At 44.3% G+C, this 25,390-nt stretch overlaps 1 non-coding gene across 1 annotated transcript; it reads right to left on the bottom strand.

Moving 5' to 3' along the window:
• Positions 1–8,491: 8,491 nt before the first annotated feature.
• On the bottom strand, positions 8,492–8,573 carry trnas-uga (transfer RNA serine (anticodon UGA)). The gene has a single exon. It is a non-coding gene; the product is annotated as a tRNA-Ser (tRNA).
• Positions 8,574–25,390: the final 16,817 nt, after the last annotated feature.

Raw genomic sequence — 25,390 nt, 5'->3', positions numbered from 1 at the left:
GGTTCATTGTTAGTCAGTTCTGATTCATCTTAATTGAGCACTTTCCTGGAAGTATTGATGCACTAAGGCGCCAGTACGTTGAAAGCACCATTTGGAATTGCCTCGCTGCAATTTGTGTGAGCAGATCATGACCAGACGACTCGCTCTGCCTCACAGACAGCATTCATGAGTCCGTGTGTCTGAAAATAAGTTCTCTTTGTCAGTTCTGCTTCTGTTCATGAGTTGTCAGGTTTTTGTTTCGCTGGAGAGCCGCACGGGCAATATGATTTGTGAGGTATTTTCGGCAGCCAAAATCTCCCACTGAGAAGTTGGGAATGTGTCAAGAAGAATGGTCATTGGCAGCCTAAAACCAGAAAAAAATGATTCGTTGCTGGTTTTAACCGAAGCAGCCTGTGGGAGTAATCTCATTTGGGAGAGTACTCTCTTTGCATGCGAGAGATTGCGGGGTTGCTAGCTGCGTTCTCCATCCCCTTTTAGGGCGGCACCGTGGCTCAGTGGTTTGCACTGCTGCCTCACAGTACGAGTGTTCCACGTTTGATTCCTGTGCGTAGTTTGCACATTCTCCCTGCGTCTGCGTGGGTTTCTTCCCACACTCCAAAGATGTGCAGGGCAGGTGAATTTGACATGCTAATTTGCCCATAATGATCGGTGCATTAGTTCGAGGGAAATTGGTCTGGTTGGGTTACTCTTTGGAGGGTCGGTGCGGACTAGTTGCGCTGAAGGGCCTTTTTCCATACTGTAGGGAATCTAATCTAACCATCTTCCAGAAAACCAGCCCAACGCACTGACCAAGTGATGAGTGCCTATTCAAACTGGTGATCGCCACTGCAGCATCTCAGAGGGGCTGAGCCCGTAAACAACCGCTCTATTTGCCAACTTTCACGTTTGTTCTTTTTCAACTTTCCTGTCTGGATACAGATCCATATGCCTTTGAAATGTTGAAAGTATACCAGACTCCACCACTAAATCTGACAATTCATTCCAAACACACAAACCTTTCTATGTGAAAAAAAACAATGTCCTTCAGATCCCTTTTAAATTTTACCACTCTCCCCTTAAAACATTGTTCCCTTGTTCTGAACTTACCTGCCTTGGGAAGAAATAGTCATTGACCATTTACTCTACCGTATCCTTCATATTGATATAAACCTCTGTAAGCCCATCCCTCAGTCCTCAAGCTCCAGGGAAAATTTTCACATCCTATTCAGCTTTACGCTACAGTCCAAACACTGTATGCCTTGCAACATCCTCATAAATATTATCGAACTTACGCCAAGTTCGCCATTGAAAGTGCGTGTGGGTAAGTGCCTGAAGTGAGGCGATGCTGAAACACTAATCATGAAAAACGTGGTTGCGGGAGTTTGTGTGGCAGCGTGGCAGAGGTGTCGAAGGAGCTGTCTTTAAACTATAACCTCAATCCAGTCATTGATTTGAATTCCCACCACGACCAGAACCACAGGTGTAGTCGGGAACTCTGTTTTTCATGAAAGACCTATAAACAGTGAGATGTCAGGATTTGATCCAATATTCGGCTGTTTTTTGACAGGAACTTTCACTAACTAAGGCTGAGGGACTGCCCAACTCAACGATTCAAAACTATGCGTGCATTTACTTGACTATTCGAACTCAGGATCTCGGACTCATTTTTTGTGTGCTTCACAGTTACTCGGTGTAAATTGAAAACAGCCTCTGGTTATGCAGAAGAGTTCAAAGCTGTATATTCTCCACTGAAAATGCGCAGGAAGAGGCAATCTCTTATTGCCTTTGTTGTAAACTGATAACTTAGACTGTTTAAACTGACAGGATAACACGGATCCATCCATCCTCTGGGCACCTTTAACCGCGTTAATATCCGCAAAGGTAAACTCACACTAAGAGGAATGGGCTCATTGCGGTGAATTGTTAAGGAGTGGTGTGTGAGTCAGAGTGAATAGTGGTCAGTAAATACTGACACTAACATTGAACGTTGCAACACCAGCTCTTCACTCACTTGCTGTCTCATGCTTCCCTGTCATCATTGCCTTTCACATTTTCGTCTCGTCCGTTCCACTTCTCAACTTATTCCCGACAGCTTGCAAGTGTTCCCTTAGAAACTGCAGCTTTAGGAAACGTATTACTGGGATAAAGTCATTGCTCAATGTGATGGGATGCGCCATCAATCCCGAATTACTCGAGAGATTGAGATTTTGAGTTACTCCGCATAACCCTGGATGTCCTCAGTAGCGGGTTACAGGCATGATGCCATGAGGCAAGGGTTTAGACGTAGTGACATTGAAGGAACAGCGAAATATTTTCAACTGGGAAACGCGAGAACCTTGGAGGGGTAGTTGCTGTGATAGCTTTCGCTTGTATTTGCTGCCATTGTCCTTCCAGCCAGATGCTGATCGATCACTGAATTGTTCTGGCAGGATCCGTGTGTGTGTTCTGGGTGCAGCCAGGATTTAGTTTTCATTCGGATAATTCACAAGAAGAGAATTAAATCTACATCTCCTGACTGGGAATGAAAGCCTGTTCTGGGCAATGCAAACTCAGACTCGTATGCAGGGATGTCTATTGATATTGCAGTAGCCTTTGGGACCTGTACAAACTCTAGTGCCTGCTCTCACGTCATAATCGTCTTCTCAGCAGTGTTTCTCTCACCAAATTTCCAAGTCGGTTCATATTATCACCCTTGGTTTCAATGTGAAGAAGGCAACGCTGTGATAATCTGATGTTGTTCAGCAGATATATTGCAGCAAGTTAAGTAAAGACTGATGCAAACACGAGCTCGTTTTGAGCTGCGCTGATGTTTTGGCAGCAAGAAAGGCACCGTTCAACTCGCCTCATTCCGGATGACGGGCTCGAAATGACCAGTGGTTTCTCGCTGAATTAGTTCAGGCTCTGGAATGTAAAAAACTTCAACTGTGAAAGTACAGTGAAAGGAAATGGTTCACAGAGTGGGGAATTCCAAGTGAAACAGTGACGGTGATTATGTTTGCTGATTTTTCACCTTGTGAATGCTGGTTCCCTGATGTGGACGTTTACATTACCTATAGACAAACTGTCACAGCCAAACCTGGTCTTTGGGTCAGTGACAGAATTAGTAACACGCCTGACGTCGAGTTAGGGGATTATCGGTTCGCATTTAAAATCACGAGGATGCAGCGTGCTAGTCCATTCCTGTTATCTGTCAGGGACGGAAGGGTTTGGGTTTTCGAATTTACAGCTTCTTTCGCCCACTTCAAATTCTAGCTCAGAGGAACGTCTCTCATTGTCTGTAGAACTGGCTTTGATTTAACCAAAAGCTGCCTTTTTGCGGTTGAACTTGCATGTTGGAGCGGACAGCTGAAATGAAGCACAAGGAGCTGGTCAAATCCTGAGAACTCTTCCACTCTCGGGGAATGTGTCTGTGTGTCTCTTTCTGTGGGAGACACGACGTGGGTAATAACACAGTGTGACTATGTCAAACTTCAATCCCATTGTTGTGTCATCTAAGACCAAAGCGAGAACCTCACTGCCATTTGCACTAGAAACATCAGAACACATAAGGTTATGGACCAAAGCTGGAAACTGGGAATGGAATAGACGAATGTCTTTAAACCAGACTGCACCATGGCCAAATGGGCTTTCCCATTCTGCAAAACTTGAAGACGAGTAGAAAACAATCTGCAGTGAAACTGATCAGAAATGAAAGGGAAAAGCCATTTCATTGAGAATAAGTGCAAGAGCGTCTGTCTTCATTCAGTGTAATCTCGTAGTGAGGATTTGGAACTAGAACTGCCATGGCATTAGTTCTATTTTCGGACAGGGAATGAACGTTTTATTGTGCAAGTATATCGTGGTCCAGTATTTCTGACCACTGGTCCGAACCTGGTAATGCTTGATTTTGTGCCAGGTCATCAAAAATCAGAAAGATGCAGGTTTTAGATAGCTGAACTAAAAACGAGAATTGATATTGAAACCCGCTACACCTGGCAACATCTGTGGAGAGAAACAGATTTTTTTTTAGATGGACAGGAAACAGTTTAGTTCTAGATTTCTAGATTACACTGTTGGGAAAATGATAATCTTACCTGTCGAATCAGGATATTTATCAAAATCAATCTTGAGCTTACAAACGTCAAATTTACAATCTTCAAAGGACTTAATCAGCTGTCATGCTACTTTCATTTTCCTGAGCTGGTGGAAGGCTATGTTTTAATGGCTACATTTCCTTTTGCTTTCTGTTATTTAGCAGTCACGTTGAATGGAGAATTGTTTTTTTCAGTATCTGCCTCAATATGTGTCTTTGTTTTTTCTTTATTTGTCTCTGTATCCTCCTGGGCCTTTTTCACATTCTCCGACTCTCTGGCTGTCCATATCCCTCATTTCCCATTTCTGCTCTTGAAAAGCCTGACATTCAGAGACAGTTTGAGATTCGAACTGCTGACAGGCTTTCTGACGCCGGGCTGGAGTCGGTCGAAGTAGTCTCACATTCTCTGGATAATGCGTCTGTCACTTCGACCTGAGGCAAGGAGACATTTCTTCCTCAAAATCTAAAGAGCCTTTCGAAGTTAAAGTTGAATTCCTTATCCAACAGAAAAAGAAAGTAATTACATGATAGCTGAAGAAGAATAAGGATGCATTTACTTTTGGTGTACAACAAATGAATGGTGACAGCAGAGAATGATGGTGATCATTTCGTGGTGTCAGTGCCATTACCATAACATTCCCCGGGAATGCTGCAGTGTCTCCTGCCTCACCACTTAATTTCCACAAAACTGGGAATGAAGGAATTAGAATAAGAGGATGAGAAGCAAAAGTGCTTGTGGAACTGCGGGAAGAATCTCCAGGTTAAAATAGTAGTTAAAAAGAGCAACATACACTACTGGATTTAAACCTGGAAAATGAAGCCGGAACTCGAAATCAGAATATAACGCAATTCAAACAGACACTGAGTTTCTCGATCAGCAACACAATACTTGAGAGAAATAACGAGCTTTCAATACAATGAGCAGGCACCAGTGTGATGGGAGGTGCTTTCACCAGCTAAGCCACGGCGCCACGTTAAAAGCCAGATTTGTCGTCCATGTGTGCAATGCCTGAACCACTTGATCACAGGAATTCGAAAACGCGTTTTCTGTATTAGCGTTGCTCAGTATGAATGGCAATCAAACTCTGCTTGTGCAAAAGCAGACATTTCAATGCTGAGCATGCCCTACTGAAAAGGCACAGAAAAAGACAGTATCCTCTTGCATTGGCATCCAACCGATATTTTTATCTGTTTAAACTGACAGAATAAACAGGATGTGCTCATCTCCTCTCGCGTCCCATTAACCACGTTAATATACACGCAGGGATTTTCAAACCAAGATGAACAGGCTCATTGTTGTGAATTGACAGCAGTGGTGTGTGAGTCATTGCAAACAGTGAGAAATAAATGCTGAACCAATAGCACTGACACTGAGCCTTGCAGCATCAGCTCCACATTCACATCTTGTGTCATGTCTCCTCGGCATCAGTGCATTTGACTTTAATTATTCTACCCTGCACCTCTCCTCAAATTATTCCCGACCGCTTGCAGTGTCGAATTAGTACATGCAATTATTAGAAATGCATTTCTGGGACACAGTTGTCTTTCAATGAGATAAGATTCATTCCCCTCCCTAATTATCTCAAAGATGTAGGGGACGAGTTACTTTTGTCAACTCCTCAAAGACGCCACTCCTGACGCCACTCTGTCAATGTAACTCACTGAGGGAAGAGCAAACTGACGCCACTCAGTCAGTGTTACTCACCCAGGGAAGGGCAGACTGACCCCACACTCTCAGTGTAACTCAGCAGACTGATCCCACACTGTCAATATAAGTCATTCTCTGAAGAGCAGTCTGACCCCACTCTATAAATGTAATTCCCTCAGGGAAGAGCAGACTGATCCCATTCTGTCTATGGCACTCACCCAATGAATGAACACTAACCCCACTCTACCAATGTAACTCGCCATGGAAGAGCAGACGGAAGCCAGACTGTCAACATAAATTATCGAGGGAAGAGAATACTGACCCCGCTCTTTCTATTTCACTCAGGCAGGGAAGAGCAGACTGTCACCACTCTGTGAAAGAAATTCGCCCAGGGAAGGCCAGACTGACCCTACTGTATCTGCGTGACTGACACAGGTAAGAGCAACTAACCCAACTCTGTCAACGTATCTTCCTCAGGGAAGAAGACCCTGACCCCTCTCTGTCAATGTAGCTCACCCAGGAAACAGCATACTAACCCCACTCTGTCTATTTAAGTTCACAAAAATCCTCAGAAGTACGTCCTATCCAGACACTCCTATTACAGAGAACCGTGTGCGTTCAATGGAGATTCCAAATAACCATTTGAAATCGCCATTGTTTAGAATGTGGCAGCAAACCAGAGCAACCACATAGAAATTGGGCGAATGTGCAAACTTCCATCAGGCTGTCACCTAAGCCTGGAATGGAAACCAAACCCGACAGCATTCGTGATTATAAAATGGCAGAACAGAAACCTCGCAAAAAGAATTGCGTCCCTGTGTGTTGCAACGATGCTGAGTATTAATTAAACCCCCCTCACTGTAGTTAGTTTCCATTTTCATCACTGCCAACCTTCTTCAAAGCAAAGCACGCACTTGCTTTTTTCAGACTTCCTATATCCCGCTTTCATCCCGCTTTTTACCTAATCATATTTCTGATTTTACAAACTACGTCATAACAGTTTGACAATTGCAGAATGAGCTTTGTTCCGTTCTCCACTGATGTTGATGGTAGTAGTCCGGCATATTCGAGTAGGACTTGATGCACTTGCGGGTGGTGTATTCGCTGCATTTTGGCTTCTTTTTTTCATTTTCGGTCTACTATTTCGAGTTCATTGCGCACAATTCTGAAGAAGACTTTTTGGAGTCGAAGTGGTAACTGTGTTTTCTCTTGAAAGACAGACGTAGCTTTATTTCTGTTCTCTTATAAATTAATCTTCTTCTGATCTTTGCAAGTGAAATAAGGTGCATTACTATTGCTCGGTTTTAGTTTCAAAATCAAGAGAAACATGAAGGAGAGAATATCAAAGAACACAAAGTTCTGAGTTGTCAAGATAATTTTTGCAGCAATGGTGGACATGAAGGTCATATTAAGAAAATGGTTCAAGAACGTTTAGTCTGTGGAAGTGGTACGTGACTTTAGTTCCAAATATATGTTTCCGTTCTTCCAGTACATCTTTTTGACTCCCAGAAAACATTGATTGTTTTCTGTATTCACTTTGTTTCGCGACATCTGTCTTCTGGTCGACCAGGGACAACTTGAATTTGCGTCTGCATTGAATAAGATTTCGCTCTTTCTTTCGAGAAGCAAACCTGTGCATTATGTATCACTTATCATGCTGATGGCTAAGAAGTTCAAAATGAATTACGGTTTATGGATCGTGAGCAAGAATAAAGTGATCCACTTGCGAACAGATGTCACCACGCCCTATTCCTACATCGGGCCTGAACGATCCATTGGCAGAGCCTGCAGACAGGAAATGTCTAAGTGACTAGTCCTTTGTTCAGTTTGATTTGATACCAATGGTAGTGCTTATTTTGGTGCAGAAATGTGTCAACATCTCTGACGTTAGAGTCAAAATTTAATTCACATCTACTCATAAGGGTCTTCTCATATCGGAACATGCTGACATGAAAACATTTAACTCTGATTGCAAAGGTTTTTTTCATTAAACTGGGAGTATGTTTAACTAAGCAATTCAGACAGCCAGGATGAATAATTGGCATTTGGTTCTTCAAGCTGAGCTCTCCACACCAACTGCTCCAACGAAGGCCGTGGATAAGATCCCCATCGATTATTTTGGTCAATTTTAACCTCAACAACAACCTATTGTTCTGAACAATGCTACACCCAAGCAGAGGTCTAAGTCTGATTTTCATCGTTAATTTTCAATTTCAGTTCTTAATGCAGTTTCTAACGAATGTGGACAGCAGAAGACCGTAAACATTCCATTTCTAATATTTCCAGAAAATTCTACTCCGCTGATATCGCCTTGCCTTTTCATATCGCAAGCCAGGAACCTGGATCAGTCGAGTTCCTTTTCACACATGGAGTTGTTTTTTTCTAATTCATTGACTGCTGATATAAAAGATTATTGGCCTTGAGTGTCATCTGTAAATTAGGTCGAACTTTCTCAGCTTGACTTTCAACTGATCCTAAAAAAAATTCATCACCTGCAGGTAAATGTATTGCATTGCTTCTTGTTTTACTCAATTCCACCCCCCCACCCCACCCCAAACCAAACATCCAAATTTCACGATAGTTCGACAAATGTGTTGAAACTGATTCGTGTTGGAAGTTGGTGGCTTTTTGTGTCTCGACATATAATTTATTTAATTAGATGACTGGGTCAGTCTTGAAACTACTTCGGATTCTTCACAGTTGAAAATTTACTTTCGATTGAATGCAAAGCTCAAGCTCCACGAAATCCAAATCCTGCAAAATAATTTTTAAATGACTTACAAGAGATTCTGCGCTGTGAACAGGATTCGAACCTGCGTAGGGAGACCCCATCGGATTTCAAATCCAACGCCTTAACCTCTCGGCCATCACAGCTGCGGGAATTTGGTCAATTTTAATAGTAAACCAACTGAATTTATTTGTTGGGAGAACAAATTGTCAAGACCCAAAGATTTCGCCAACTCCTTTGCAGAGACCCAGACGAACGTTACCTGAGCAGATTGACAGGCTTTCACCGCAAACTAGATTCTGACACAGCTGAAGTTGTGGGAATGATTCTTCGTCGAATTATAGAGTCACGGATGTACACCACGAAGACAGGGTCATTGTCCCACTGCGTCCAATCGATTTTGACTCAATTGCTCATCATCTGCTGCCAAATTAGATGTGCTGTTGTGTTTTAATATTCATCGACATATGGTATTAGAAAAATTGATGCTAAGTCCATAAACGCCAGCTACATTCGTAAAACAAATATCATAATTAGAAAGAATGCAGAACCAATTTACAGGAATGGATCCAGCAACTAATCCGTATGTTCTGACATCAGGTAATGAACTTGTGAGCACAAGAGAGGAAGATTAACCGAAGATTTGGAACTTGAAATCGTCTTGACGGAATTATTTGCAAAGTTTTTGCGGTCGTTCTAGAGTCATCAAGTCCTTGAACAATACAACACGGAAATTGGCCCTTCTTTCCAACATGACTATGGTGGACAGTTACCCTAAATTAATAGGTCCCATTTGCCAACATTTGGCCCACATCCCTCTAAACCTTGTTTCTCATATATCCATCCAGATGCCATTAAATGTTACAGTTGTACCAGTCTCCAACGCTTTCTCTGGCAGCTCATTCTGGACGCGTCTGAAAAAGTTGACCCTGACGCCCCTTTTAATTCCTTACCCATTAATTTTAAACCGATGTTTTCTAAATTTTGACTTCCTCACCAGCCGAAAAACACCTTGACGAGTCAACCTATCCATGTCCCTCATGATTAATAAATAGCAACGATTTGACTTTATCATACATGTCAGGAGGGAAATGTGTGGAGATTATTTATCGAAGGTTTGAAGTAGAAAGTCTAATGTACAGATGTTTAGAAATGCATCTTGGAGAAGTTTTTAACAAGTCATTGAAGTCTAGTAGCAGTTGTAGAAGTCTGTTGTGAAAGCTGCAGAAGGCTTTCAGGGCACGAGAACGAAGCATTATTTCCAATGTATGGTGGCTCAGTTCGACCGCACTTGGACTACAGTATGAGGAATTACAATCCTCAATTTAGGAAAGATACTAATGCCATATGAGGAATACCACGAATGGTGATTAGCCTTGATATCATGGATGAACGTTAGTTCTCTGAATTGAAATTTATTTAACAGTTTCAAAACAAGAGAGGTAATCTCATTGAGAGTTGCAAAATATTTGAAGAGATAAACAGGGTGGTGCAATTAAATTTTGTTCCCTCATTGGTGAATCTAGAAGCAGGAGAGGACAATTTTAAAATGAAGCACTGTGATTTATGACTAGGATGAGAACTATTGATTTTAGCCTTAGCCTTGAGGAGTCTCGCTATTCAGCACTACAGTGAGACTTGGATATTTGGTCTTTGAATGCATCACTATCAGCCTGACCCGCCGACACTTACTGCATCACTATAGGCCTGACCCCTCACACTTCCCACCTTAATATCAGCGTGAACCCCTCAAACTTACTGCATCACTATCCATCTGACGCCCTCACATTTACTGCGCCACTTTCATTTCGAGACCCTCATTTTGACTGCGTCACTATCAGCCTGACTGCCAATCACTTACTTTGTCACTATCAGTCACGCCCTTACACTTCCTATGTTACTATCACCCTGACTCCTTACACTTACTGTGTCACTATCAGCCTGACTCCATCACATTTATTGTGTCAGTGTCAGACTGACGCCTCACTCTTATCTTGTCACTAAAACACTGTCCCGTCACATTGACTGTGTCACTATCAGGCTGACCCCCTCACACTTACTGCTTCACTATCGCAATGCCCCTCTCTCACTTATGACGTAATTTACACCCTGACACCCCAGACTTGCTGCGGCACTATCACACTGAGGGCCTTACACTTAGTGTCACTGTCACCCTGACCCCTTACACGTACTGCGTCACTATCATACTGGTATCTCACACCCACGGTGCCACGATCATCCTAAACCGCTTACACCTATTGCGTCACTATCACTTTGACCCCAACACACTAACTGCATCAATATCAGCCTGACCATCTCACACATACGGCGCCACTACCAGGCTAACTCCCTCACATATAGTGCGTCACTATCAGACTTACCCACTCATGCTTACTGCGTCACTATCACCCTGACTCCCCACTCTTACTGCGTCAAGATCATTGTGCCCCCATATACTTACAGCGTAACTATCATCCTGACAACGTCACACTTACTGCGTCAAGATCAGCCTGATCCCCTCAAACGTAATGTGTCACTATCAGCTTCAACTCTCACATTTACTGCGTCACTTCTGACACTACCCCTGCACACTTACTACATCCCTATCCGCCTTAGCCCCTCGCATTTACTTCATCACTATCAGCCTGAGACACTCACACTTACAGCTTTACTACAACCTGGCCCTGTGAGTGCGTCTATATCACTGTTACCCTGACCCCTTGCCCATACTGCGTCACTATAAGCCTGGCCCCTCAAATGTTCTGATTCACTATCACACAAACATTTCACACTCACAGCGTCACTATCACCCTGACCCCTCACAATTACTGCATCACTACAACCTGACCCCCTGAAAGCATCTGCGTCACTGTCACCCTGACCCCATCACACTTGCCATGTCACCATCACAATGACACATTCACACAGTCTGCTTCAGTGTCATCATGACACCTCACACTCACTGCATCACTACCATCCTCCCCCTCATACTGACCTGTCACTATCATCCAGAGCCACTCATACTTATTGCGTTCCTGTCACTCTGCTCCCAACACGCTCACTGCGTCACTATCACCCTGACACTCGCACACTTCCCGCATCACTATCAGCCTGACCCCTCACAATTTCACCGTGTCTATCAGTCTGACTCCTCACATTTCCTGCATCACTGTCACCCTGTCACTTAACACTTACTGGCCAGTATTAGCCTGACAACCTCAACTTACTGCATCAATATCAGCCTAAACACTCACACTTACTCCGTCACCATCACGCTGACCCCCTCACACTCACTGCGTCACTATCACCCTGTCCCCTCTCACTTCCTGCATTAGGATCACTCTCACTCACGGACACTTACTGCATTACTATCAGCCTGACCCCTCACACATACTGTGACACTATCAGACTGACCCCTCACACTTACCGCATCCCTAACAGCCAGAAATCCCTAACAGCCTGACCCCACCACACCTGCTGCGTCTCTATCAGCCTGACCCCCTCACACCTACTGCTTCACTATCATACTGACTCCTCACACTTACCGCATCCCTAACAGCCTGACATCTCACACTTACTGCGTCACTATTCCCCTAACACCTCACTTTTATTGGCCACGATCAGCCTGACGGTCTCAACGTACTGTGTCACTACCAGCCTGAACGCACACACTTACTCCCTCACTATCACCCTGACTGTCTCACACTCACTGGGTCAGTCTCTGCCTGACCCCATCACACTTACTGCGTCACTATCACCATGGCCCCTTCCACCTTATGCGTCAGGATCAGCCTGACACAGTAACACTTACTGCATCACTATCAGCCTGATCTCCTTGCAATTACTGCGTCACTATCAGCCTGACCACTCACTCTTATTGCGTCACTGTCACACTGACCCCTCACACGAAGTGTTTCACTGTCACCTTGACCACTTCACACTTACTGCATCACTATCACTCTGACCCCCCTCACTGCAGAACTATTGGACTGATCCACTCACACAGTCTGCGTCACTACCACGCTGACACCTCACCCTCATTGTGTCACTATCATCTTCACTCCATCACACTTATTGAGTCACTGTCAGCCTGATCCCCTGTAATGGAAAATTATCATTTATTGTGAAATCTGTGAAACCATGGTTGAAACAAAGAAGTATGGACCTAACTTTGCAAAAAGACAGAAAAAATGTAAAGTTCAAACTAATTTACAGCTGACTCTCAAGGTCAATAATCTATTATATCAGCAGTCAATGAATTAGAAAAAGCAACTCCATGTGTGGAAAGGAACTCGACTGATCCAGGTTCCTATCTTGAGGTGTGATAAGGCAAGGCAATATATAGTATAAAGGGAATATATGAAAACCGTCAGGCGTCCATTTCATGAGGCGTCTTGCAAATGTGTCGGGTCCATTCTGCAAATTTCAAAAATAAACTTTTTATTTGCTCTTGGTAGCATTTGCGTCGAGTCGATTGAAATTCCACGGCAGTAAACTAGGGGGCTCGCCTGGGACCCTGCAACTGGGTAAGATTTTGAAGATTCCCAGGAGGTGTACGCGCCACTGCCCTGAAGGTCTTTCACTTCATCTCCAGCGCTGAATTGGCCCCTTTGCGTAAGAGGACTGGGGATAAGTGGATCGCCCCAGAGTCGCGTTCCGAATCGAATAGGGTCAGGGCAAGAGTTGTGGCTAGAGTAATCCGACATAGAGACTCGTTCGAAGAGAATAAATGAATCAGGAAGAAGGACCAGTGAACTCTCGCGTGGTATTCGAGTAAAGCTCAAGTGAAAGGATTGCCGTCTCTCGAGAGTTTAAGAGATAGCAAGATTAACGGTGGTTTGAGACTTGGAGCCACCATGGGCAGCGTTGGAGTCGCCAAAGCTGTACCGGTTACGTGGGTTCTTGGTTTGTGAAAACCAAGGCAATGAGGTGGTCGCGCCCAATGAGAGGGGACCTCCGGAGGTAAAAGCAAGTTATATTGGCAAAGAGAAGATTATGGTATCGTGTGTGTGTGTGTGTGTGTGTGTAAGAGAGAGAGAGAGACAGAGAGAGAGAGAGAGATACAGGCAGAGAGACAGACAGAGAGAGAAGAACACTTTTCCAATATCCATGAAAATCGGCTCCAGCAAGAGCGAACAAAAAGAGGGTCGACAGACAACTCGGAATGGTCAAGAAAAAATACCATGTATGCTAAATAATTATGGCCCAGTTTCTGTAAAGCAGTTAAAAATGTAAATCAAGGAATGTGTTTTTCTGGAGGAAGAAAGTTTTAGTAACATGCAGTTGCAAATGTTGAGGTCACTGTTGGAGGAGAGAGAGAGAAGGAGAAACGGAAGGGTAAAATAGAACCTGTGAATTGGAGTGCTTATAACATGTTGAAGGCTGAGCCTGCTTTCAGGGAAAGAAAATCTCGAATAAAATATAGATCAAGTACAGGTACAAACACCAACGCACATGCACACACACACGGAAAACAACCTAATGAAGCTGTACAGTGTCTTAAGACTGGATCAGATCCTGACCTTAATGGGTGCCCTCGAAGAGCTACAGCCCCCCTACAAGATCCACTTCGCGAAGATTCCAAGTCAACGGTCGCCGCCTCAGGTTCTGCTGAATCACCAAAGCATATCGTACCCACAATCAATTGAAAAGAATCCCGAAAGAAGTCGAGACAATGTCCCAGTACCTTAAGCACCTCACGAAAGTCGATAACGTCTATTGTGGACTGATACCACCGAAGGACATAACGATGGCAGAGATCACACCGTATGAGGCACACCTGAGGAGCAGTTTCATCAATGGAATGAAGTACGAAACAACAAAATAGGTAATAATATACGTGTATTACCTGGGACACGGGAAAGCTGAATTAGATAGAACAATACGTGATACATGCTGAAACATTGCTGGCTCAAGAGAACCATAACCGGAAATTAAAGATGGAACAGCAATCACATAAACCTCAGCTTATTATGATGCAAATGTTCGTTCAGTCGTTGGAGGGAGGAACTGCGGGAAAAGAGAGAGGCACAGGTGGAGTTCGCAAAAGTGGAAGGGATCGCGGAAGTGCGCTTGCAGAGATAGATCTGGCTGGTGCTTTGTTTGCGAAGCAATGGACCACTGGTCGAGACAGTGCCCGCACAGACAGCCTCATTCGGTCCTGGAGGCTGGACAGCATGGTGACTGACAGGGGACGACTGAGTTTGAGGTGGGCAGGCCACAAGGTACAGGTAAACCTCTTTTCTTTATACTTGGCAACGAAGAACCCCCTATGCTAATCACTTCTACTAACCTAACGGGCACTGAGATGTGTCCCAACTCTATATTGAACATTGAGATTGCGAAGTGTGGACAATATGTTCAATATAACAATGATGCGTATATGTCGATGCCTACCTCTATGTTATATGTGGAAGGTACACCAGTTACCTTTTTGGTAGATACATGGCCAGCACATTCACTCCTCAAATCAAGACAGTTCAGAGAGTTGACGCCAATAAAGATGAGTGGAATGTTCCTGAACTTAATGGAGGCATCAGGCGTCGTGATATGAGAGAGTTTTACCGCACCCATATTGTGTGAATCAGTAATGTGTATACATTCTAATTCTCAATTTTGTAAGCGGAATTCTGTCCTTTACATTTGATGGCTCGGAATCTCATAGTGAGACTGGGATTGTATTTGCTCAGTACTCCGACGGGCTTGCAGGTAATACAAAGGGAAGATTCACAAGTGTAAACTGCAAAATACAACCCACGACCCCTGGTGTATGTCTAAGAGTGGCGATTAAGCCAGAGACCAATGAGTTCATTGACCAATTCACTCGCCCTGGAAGCAGGTAACCATGTTAATCCTATTAACACCGATTTTTTTTTTTGCGGGAATATGCTGCACTGCACAGCACACATACACCACGATGCCCTGAGGAACCATAAGAGGAATATTGTTACAGGAGATTGGTTAAACCAGGTCAGTTGTTATTGTGCGAATTTTATTGAAGGGATGGCAGATGTGCAGTCAGTGTGAACTTATGTCAAGTACCTGTGACGGCAAGTAAACTCTATATTTTTGATGTGGAAGCCTACGTTCCTCGCGTGTCACTGGCGAAGGTGTCCAGCGACTGGTGGCAGGATTTGGGGCCATTGGTACTAAAGGCATAAAGAACGAAATGTTGGGTGTTCTGGGACGATGTGGGTATGTGGTTCAATGCAGATGTGCGGACATATAGGAAGAAATTAATTTGTCTAACTCAGGCAATAGAACAGTCGAGGTAACCACCGCTATCCCTGAAGAGCCTAGAAGGCTGGCCTGGCGTTTCCCTAAGATAAACTTCTCAGACGCAAGATTAATAGCGGTCCCAACTGAATTATGGGTAAAAGGCAAATAGGATGTGGGGCATATACGAGGTTGTGAATCAATACGAGTAACCACGAAGTCGGAGTATCTTCATTGCAGGGCACAATACCCGTTAAAACTCGAGGCCATGGACGTAGTTACTCCAGTCTTTCAATCCTTCCCAAAGGCTAGAGAGATAATCCCCTGTGTAAACTCACCGGTGAGAAATCCCATTTTTCTGATCAAAAAGGCAAAAATTCCAAGTGAACCGGAGGAATGCAGGTATGTTCATGACCTGCAGGCAGTCAATAACAGTGTTGTCCCGCGCGCATCAAATGTTCCCAAACCCCATACTGTATCAGTTCAATTTCCACCGTACAGTAAATGGTTCCCTGCTGTGGATTTAGCAAATATGTTCTTTAGTGTAACGGTGCATCCAGATAGTCAATTCTGGTTCGCTTTTTCATTCAAAGAGAAATCTTATGAGTTCACACGACTTTGTCAATGTTACTGTGAGTCACCCACCATATATAATGAGGCTCTACGCAAGAGTCTGGAGACTCTTGTTTTAACCCCTGGGTCTGTAGACGATTGAGGAGAAAGTGAGGTCTGCAGATGCTGGAGATCAAAGTTGAAACTTTATTGCTGGAACAGCACAGCAGGTCAGGCAGCATCCAGGGAACAGGAGATTCGACGTTTCGGGCACAGGCCCTTCATTCCTGAAGAAGGGCCTGTGCCCGAAACGTCGAATCTCCTGTTCCCTGGATGCTGCCTGACCTGCTGTGCTGTTCCAGCAATAAAGTTTCAACTCTGTAGACGATTGCTTAACAGTAGCACCGACAGAGGAACAATGTGAGAAGGATTCCTTTGCATTGCACGAGGGAAGGGCACAAAGCCAGTCTCGCAAAGCTTCGATTTATGCAACAACAGGTGAAGTTCTTCAGTCACTTCATATCTGAACAAGGGAAGCCCATTGGTGAAGACAGAGTGCGAGTAATACAGCAAATTCCAAGGCCTCACATGAAGAAACAATTGCTGTCCTTTTTGGGGCATGCGCTCCGACTGAAGAACGTTTATCCCACATTACACAAATCTTGAGGAACCCTGAAGTGACATGGCCCATGGAAAAGGGTTGCAGAACCAAGGTCCGTTGCAATGGATCCCAGCGGCCGAGTTGAATTCAAAAAGATGTTTCAAAGTACACCTACACTGGGGATTCCGAATCCAAACAATCAAACGGTAGATGAGAAACATGGCTGCATGACATCTGTGTTGTTGCAGGATCATGGGGGAAAATTCAGGCGAGCAGCTTATTTTTCGGCTAAGCTGGACCTCGTAGCGGCAGGATTGTGTAAATGCCTGCGAGCTGTGGTTGCAACTGAAAAGGCTGTTGCAGTATCCAGGGATATAATCGGCTATGGCGACTTACCCAAACTGATCGCACATGCAGTATCCCTACTGCTTTCCGAGCAAAAGACAGCACATACGTCGGCAGCACGTTGACTCAGATACAGTACTGTGTTATTGGAGAAGCCTAACATTGCAATAAAACGATGTAACGACCTTAATGCTGCTAATCGTCTCACTAGAGAAGGAGACCCACATGATTGTATCGCTGTAATTAATTAAATGTGCTGCCTCGACAAGACTTGCAGAATTCACCACTTCAGAATCTAAATATGGCTGTTTTTTTTTTGTGGATGGGTCAGCATTTAGGAGCAAGGAGATAGGCCAGAATTTTATTGGACATGCTGTAGTAACTACCCATGAGGTATTCAAAGCGGGATCACTCGCTTCTCAACTGTCAGCGCAAGCAGCGGAGCTGATTGCCTTGACTGAGGCATATAAATTGGCTCAGGGAAACACAGCGAATATTTAACCAATAGCAGATACGGATTCGGAGTTGCAGATGATGTTGGAACCCTGTGGAAATACAGGGACTTCTTGGCCTTCACCAGAAAGTCCATCGCACACCCGTGATCAGATTTCTGACTTCTTGGAAACGGTCGTATTGCCTAAATTAATCGCTGTGTGTAATTATGATGCCCACACGAAAAATAACAATTCCCTTTCTCAAGGAAATGCAAGGGCAGACTCAGCGGCAGGGACGGCAGCCCAGTAGCTGGTAAATGATCAGTTTGACATGAAAATGACGAAAATCCTTACCCAAATCAGCAGACGTACGGGAGTCACAGTCGAAGTCCAGGCTTGAAAACACATTTGAGTGGGAAAAAGCAGAGTGCAGTTTGAGGTAAGGGGTATGGTGTGGTCCCAATGTTAAACCTTTTCTGCCACGATCATTATTTCCATTCTATGCCAAACTGACACACGGTAAGGAACATGTGTCAAAAGAGGGAAGATATAACAGCATTTCAGCTCAGTGGTACACTGAGTGATTTACTCATTACTTCCAGAAATATTGTGAACGATGTGTTATCTGTGACACAATAATGTGGGGAGGGGAATACAGATGAGTCATGTAGCACTTCCGAAACCCCAAAAACAATTTGAACATTTATAACTGGATTTTACCAAACTAACACACTGCGAAGGTAAAAGGTATTGTCTGATAATAGTTGATATGTTTTCCAAATGGGTGCAAGCGTTCCCCACGGCAAAACAGAATGCCAGTGCAGTAACCAAAGCTTTCCTAACTGAAATAATTCTGAGATGGAGCATCCCTGAGAGGCTTAGTAGTCCCAAGGTTTCTGAAGGTTTATAACTCCGGTTGAGGTTTAGGGTGTAGGGTTTGCTCGCTGAGCTGAACGTTTGTTATCCAGACGTTTCATTACCTGGCTAGGTAACATCATCAATGGCGACCTTCAAGAGAAGCGAAGATGTTGTCTCCTGCTTTCTATTTATTTGTTTGTCCTGGATGGGGTTCCTGGGGTTCGTGGTGATGTCATTTCCTATTCGTTTTCTGAGGGGTTGACAGATGGTAAATCGATTTATGTGTTTGTTTATGGCGTTGTGATTGGAGTGCGAGGCCACTCGGATTTCTCTGGTGTGTCTGCATATACAGCAAACCGACAAACACTGACCAAATTCTTAACAACACCAGCAACCATCCCAACACGCAAAAAGGAACCTGTATCAGAACACTATTCCAACGAACCACCACACATTTCAGCACAGCCGTACTTTGGAAAACAGATGAGAACCACCTATAAAACGTATTCAAGAAGAACGGATACTTAAAAAATACAGTCCACAGATTTCACAGGAACAAACCACGACAAGTAGACATAACACAGCCAGAAAGCCAGAAAGTTATAGGGTAGCCAGGAAGGACCTGAAGAGAGAGTTAAGAGCAGCAAGGAGGGGACATGAAAGGTCCTTAGTCGGTAGGATTAGGGAAAACCCTAAGGCTTTCTATAGGTATGTTAGGAATAAAAGAATGACTAGGGTAGGAATAGGTCCAGTCAAGGATAGTAGTGGGAAGTTGCGTGTGGAGGCGGAAGAGATTGGGGAGACACTGAATGAATACTTTTCTTCAGTATTTACTCAGGAACAGGGCATTGTCGTCGATGTGAATACTGAGTCACAAATAAGTAGAATGGATGGCTTTGAGGTATGTAGAAAAGAGGTGTTGGAAATCCTGGAAAAGGTGAAAATAGATAAGTCCCCTGGGCCTGATGGCATTTATCCTAGGATTCTCTGGGAAGCAAGGGAGGAGATTGCAGAGCCATTGGCCTTGATTTTTATGTCCTCTTTGTCTACAGGAGTAGTGCCAGAAGACTGGAGGATAGCAAATGTGGTTCCCTTGTTCAAAAAGGGGAGTAGGGATAACCCGAGTAACTATAGGCCGGTGAGTCTCACTTCTGTTGTGGGCAAAGTCTTAGAGAGAATTGTAAGGGATAGGATTTATGCACATCTGGATAGGAATAATGTGATCAAGGATAGTCAACATGGTTCTGTGAAGGGCAGGTCGTGCCTCACAAACCTTATTGAATTCTTTGAAAAGGTGACGAAGGAGGTTGATGAGGGGAAAGCGGTAGATGTGGTCTATATGGATTTTAGTAAGGCGTTTGATAAGGTTCCCCATGGTAGGCTACTGCAGAAAATACGGAGATATGGCATTGAGGGTGAGTTGGAGGTTTGGATTAGGAATTGGCTGGATGGAAGAAGACAGAGGGTAGTAGTTGATGGCAAAGTTTCTTCATGGAGTGCCGTCACTAGCGGTGTTCCGCAAGGATCTGTTTTGGGACCATTGCTGTTTGTCATTTTTATAAATGACCTGGAAGAGGGGTTAGAAAGTTGGGTGAGCAAGTTTGCGGATGATACGAAAGTCGGAGGAGTTGTTGACAGTGAGGAAGGATGTGGCAGGTTACAGCAGGATATAGAGAAGCTGCAGAGCTGGGCAGAAAGGTGGCAAATGGAATTCAATGTAGCTAAATGTGAGGTGATTCACTTTGGGAAGAATAACAAAAAGATGGGGTACTGGGCTAATGGTCGGATACTTGGTAGTGTGGATGAGCAGAGGGATCTTGGTGTCCATGTACACAGATCTCTGAAAGTTGCCACCCAGGTAAATAGTGCGGTGAGGAAGGCATATGGCGTACTGGCTTTTATTGGTAGAGGAATTGAGTTCTGGAGTCCTGAGGTCATGATGCAGTTGTATAAGACTCTGGTGCGGCCGCATCTGGAATATTGTGTGCAGTTTTGGTCGCCATACTATAGGAAGGATGTGGAGGCACTGGAACGGGTGCAGAGGAGGTTTACCAGGATGTTGCCTGGTATGGAAGGAAGATCGTATGAGGATAGACTGAGACACTTGGGGCTGTTTTCATTAGAGAAAAGAAGGTTTAGGGGTGACTTGATTGAGGTGTACAAGATGATTAGGGGGTTAGATAGGGTTGACAGTGTGAACCTTTTCCCGCGTATGGAGTCGGGTATTACAAGGGGGCATAGCTTTAAATTAAGGGGGGGGTAGATATAGGACTGAAGTTAGGGGTAGGTTCTTCACTCAGCGAGTCGTAAGTTCATGGAATGCCCTGCCAGCAGCAGTGGTGGACTCTCCCTCTTTATGGGCATTTAAGCAGGCATTGGATAGGTATATGGAGGATAGTGGGTTAGTATAGGTTAGGTGGGCTTGGATCGGCGCAACATCGAGGGCCAAAGGGCCTGTACTGCGCTGTATTCTTCTATGTTCTATGTTCTATGTTCTAAGCCTATCGACCTTTCCATTCATCAATGAAGTCTCAGAAGTGGCAGCCAGACTATTAAGACTCCTCGGAATCCAACCAACAGTGTCAAACAAAACTAACAAATTTAAAAGACCCAGTACAACCCATGGACAAAACCAACGTCATCTATAAAATTCCATGCAAGGACTGCCACAAACACTGCGTAGGATAAACAGGGAGAAAGTTAGCAACCAGGATACAGAACACCAGATAGCCACAAAAAGACACGAACCTCTCTCCCTCGTAACCCTTCACACGGATGAAACAAAAATAACATTTCGTCTGGGACAACACATCTGTCCTGGGACAGGCTAAGCAAAGACATGCCAGAGAATTCCTTGAGGCCTAGCACTCCAACCTCAACGCCATAAAAAAAGACTTATACATAGATAGCATCTATCAACCCCTCAGAAAACGAACATGAAATGGCATCACCACAAACCCCAGGAACCCCATCCTGGAAAAACATATTACTAGAAAGCAGGAGACAACAGCTTCTCTTCACTTGCAGTTCGTCACTGATGATGTTACCTAGAACATAGAACATAGAAAAATACAGCGCAGTACAGGCCCTTTGGACCTCGATGTTGCGCCGATCCAAGCCCACCTAACCTACACTAGCCCACTAACCTCCATATGGCAGGTAATGAAACGTCTGGATATCAAACCTACAGCTCAGCGAGCAAACCTACACTCTAGGCTTAGTAGTGACAGTAGGAAACCATTTGTCCATAATGCCCTACAGCAGATTAGTGAGTATTTGGGAATAAACATCAGATAGCACTATGCCTACCACCAAACGAGGGGTAGGGCAGCGGAAAGAGAAAATTCTACCATAAAAAAATAAATTGACAAAATGCTGTGAGGAACTAGGGATGACATGGACAAAGGCACTTCCAATTGTGCTAATGTATATGAGGTCTAGGAGGAGAGGGAGAGCTAATCTTAGCCCGTTTGAGATTTTTTTTGTTAGGCCGCCAAACACAGGAATTGTCCCGAGACGTAAGGGAAGCCAGATAACAGGCCCCTGTGAGGATGAGGTGTTGCGTTACTGCATGAAACTCTCTACACTTCTGTCCCAAATACAAAATCAAGTGAAGACAGGACTACCCCAGTCAGCAGAAGGGAAGATGTACGATCTATAACCTGGAGCCTGAATAGTGGCGAAAGACCGCTGGAGGGAAAACAGGAAGGCGTAGAGGTGGCTGGGACGGTTTTAAGTACGCCTTACAGCACAGATAACTGTTAAGATCGCCACGTGGATACACGCCAGCCATTACAAACTTGCAGCTGGGACTGAGGAGACATCGCACAACACCAAAACCAATTTAGAGCAACTATTTATTAGAATACTTAAGCAAATGTGGGGCTGCCCCAGTTCACAGTGTTGGCAAGCACCCTGGTAGGACTATTCATAAGGGCAGGGGCGTCTGGGATGCAGCAGGTGACGGTAATATTAACTGATAGGACGAAGTGGATCTTTACATGCAATCCATAGCCGTTCAGTAACAAGGACGATTATAAATTCGGTAATTAAGATTTATGCAGGGATCCATGCCGCGCCGATGACTGGCACTTAGTAGTAGCCACCACGGCAAAAGGGGCACCTGACATGGGAAATAGATATTCTATGATCAAAGTAAGACTCAGAAGAGCAATGAGGGAGTCTCGTGGTGTGGAATAGATAGATCCTTCTCTGACATCTGGAGACAGGTGAATATTCTGGTTTAGTCGCCCCACCCCCGCCCTCCGAGATGCAGTGCAGAATGTACTACAGACGCTAGGAGTACTAGGGCATGGCAACCAATCAAACCAGATCATGGACCTAACCCCAAGCCGGCAAAGGTCATTAATGACACACCCGAACCCGAAGGGAGACCGCCGTGGCTTGAGGGCGAATTTAAAGCAGGAGGGGAATTTGCCTGCTGGAGATGAATGGCGTAAATGCGACGCCAGTAAGTTGGGAGCTGCGAAGGGCCATTACTAGATGTGAAGGGAACAGAGCATGTGATTTGGTCATAAGACAAAACGTGAGATGAGAGATTGGCTACACTTGTTGGATATGTTTGCACACAGCCCAAAGGTAGTCTGCCCAGCAAATTACTGAGAGCCTTGCGAGAAATGCCAGCTGTCTGCTTCCACGGGAGAGGACTAGCTTGACCCTGACAGTGGGGGGCAATAGGATACGAAATGTTAAACTATCCGTGGCCCCAAAGAAGGAAGATCCGATTGCTTGTCCGCACCCTATAGCGACGTTGACGAACGTGACGTGTGAAGATGGGCTGTGTATCGGGCAAACCAGGGAAGTGGAAAAAACACCACAAAACTTTGTTAGAGTTAGCTGGTGTCTGAGGACATGCCTGGTGTTCATAAATTATTTTTGCTGTGCAGCTATCTGGCTGAAATATGCAAATACTTTGCTGAATTCTGCGTCGAAGAGGCAGCTTGTCTTTGTGGAAAATTTCACCTGGCCTTGCGAGCAGCCGAGTTCAGAAAAAAAACTTCGGAAAACATAAAGACAATTATGTCCAAGGCATGGGAATAAGAAAATATGAGCTCAAATGTTTCCCAACACTTGTCCTTGAGCATGTGATAAGAATACTACAAAAATAATATGTTACGTATTGCCAAGTATAATTGGCCGCCCTGCATGCAGATGTAGAAAAGTAAAGCCTTTCCTGTGCTCTTGCTAGCAGTTGATTCAAGTCGATTAAATTTCCACGACAGGTGTCAGGGCGTCAGGCAGGGGGAGAATTGTTGGGTATCAGTAAATGGGAGAATTGTTGCACAGTGCCATTACATTGGAAAATTAGTACAAATTGCCTATTCATTAAAGAATTTGAGCAGAACACCTCTGATTGGAAGAATAGGGGCAGCGAAACATTGAGAAAGAACAATTTTGCAAGCAGCAGTAAAGCCGAGAACTCGAGTCCGCCCACCAAGAAATGAAAGAAAGACTTTGGAGCAGGGAAGCCATACGTGGAGGAAGTGTACCAGGAAACAACGCAATGGGACAATTGACGTAGGGCATCAATAATGGGAGAGTTGGTGCCGATGTCACGAAAGTAGAGAATTGGTGGAAGACGTGGGAGAACTGGTGCTGAATAATGTTAAATGTGGTGGAGGTGCAGTTACTGACGAAAAGAAGATTCGTGCAGGATTCGAAAATGGTAGAATGGCGCACGGAAGTGAAGCTGTATTTAGGATAATTGTTGCACGAACCACAAAATGGAACAATTGCACAGTGGAACTTTAACAGCGAATTGGGGTATGGCGCCACTATCTCAGAGAGTCAGAGTGGCGTTCCCCACACTGGAGAAGTTGGTTTGGGTATCAATGAACATGAGAATTGTTTCAGGGCAATATTGAATTCGAGAATTGGTGTGGGGTGTTTAAAGCATGCAGACTTGAAACAGAGCATATTTAAATGGGAGAACACGGGCAGGAATCAGCAACTCGGAGAAATGTTGTAAAGTGCAGGAAAGTGGCCATTCGAAGCAGGGCGACAATCATGATAAAAACTTTGAACAGTAAACCATTATATGGAAGATGTATGTCAGGAAACAGCAAAACAGGAAAATTGGGGTAAGGCAATACTTAGTGGGAGAGTTTCTCAGTTCATGATGAAAGGGTGGATTCGTGCAGAATTGGCAATTTGAGAATTTGATGCAATAAAAGCCAAAATTGGACCATGACATGGGAGAATCATTGCAGCTACATAGTTAGTGGAAGAAGTGGTGTGGAGTGGACCTACATTAGATATTTGGTGCAAGTCACCATTAAAATGTAGAATTAGATTAGGGAACTCCTAAATGCGAGATTTGAAATCGGGCAACAGAAAATGAGAGAATCATACTGGGATATGAGGAAATGACAGAATTAGTATCGTTATATGAAAAAGCAGGAGAATTTAGTTTTGGAATATGAGGAAATGGGAGAATAAATATAGGGGTATGAGTAAATGGGGCTGCAACAAGATCTCACGGCTCTTAAACTCAATCCCCCTGTTAATGAAAGCCAAAACACCATATGCTTTCTTAACAACCCTGTCCACCTGTGTCGAAATGTTAAGGGATCTATGTACCTGCACACCAAGATCCTGCTGTTCCTCCACACTGCCAAGAATGCTGCCTTTAGTCCTGTACTCAACTTTAAAGTTCGATCTTCCAAAATGCATCACCTCGCATTTATCCAGTTTGAATTCCATCTACTACCTCTCAGCCCATCTCTGCATCCTGGCAATGTCATGCTGCAGCCTGCAACAGTCCTGCATACTGTCAATGATACCTCCAACCTTTGTGTCATCTACAAACTTCCTAACCCATCCTTCAATCTCCTCATCCAAGTCATTAATAAAAATTACAAAGAGTAGAGGCCCAAGAACAGACCACGTGGAACACCATTGACCACTGACTTCCAGACAGAATACTTTCCTTCCACTA

The sequence above is a fragment of the Chiloscyllium plagiosum genome, unplaced genomic scaffold (assembly GCF_037043375.1).
Source record: "Chiloscyllium plagiosum isolate Xiang-an unplaced genomic scaffold, Cpla_swu_hap1 HiC_scaffold_20, whole genome shotgun sequence".
NCBI lineage: Eukaryota > Metazoa > Chordata > Chondrichthyes > Orectolobiformes > Hemiscylliidae > Chiloscyllium > Chiloscyllium plagiosum.
The sequence above is the reverse complement of the archived record's forward strand: the minus strand, read 5'-3'. Positions and strand labels throughout refer to the sequence as shown.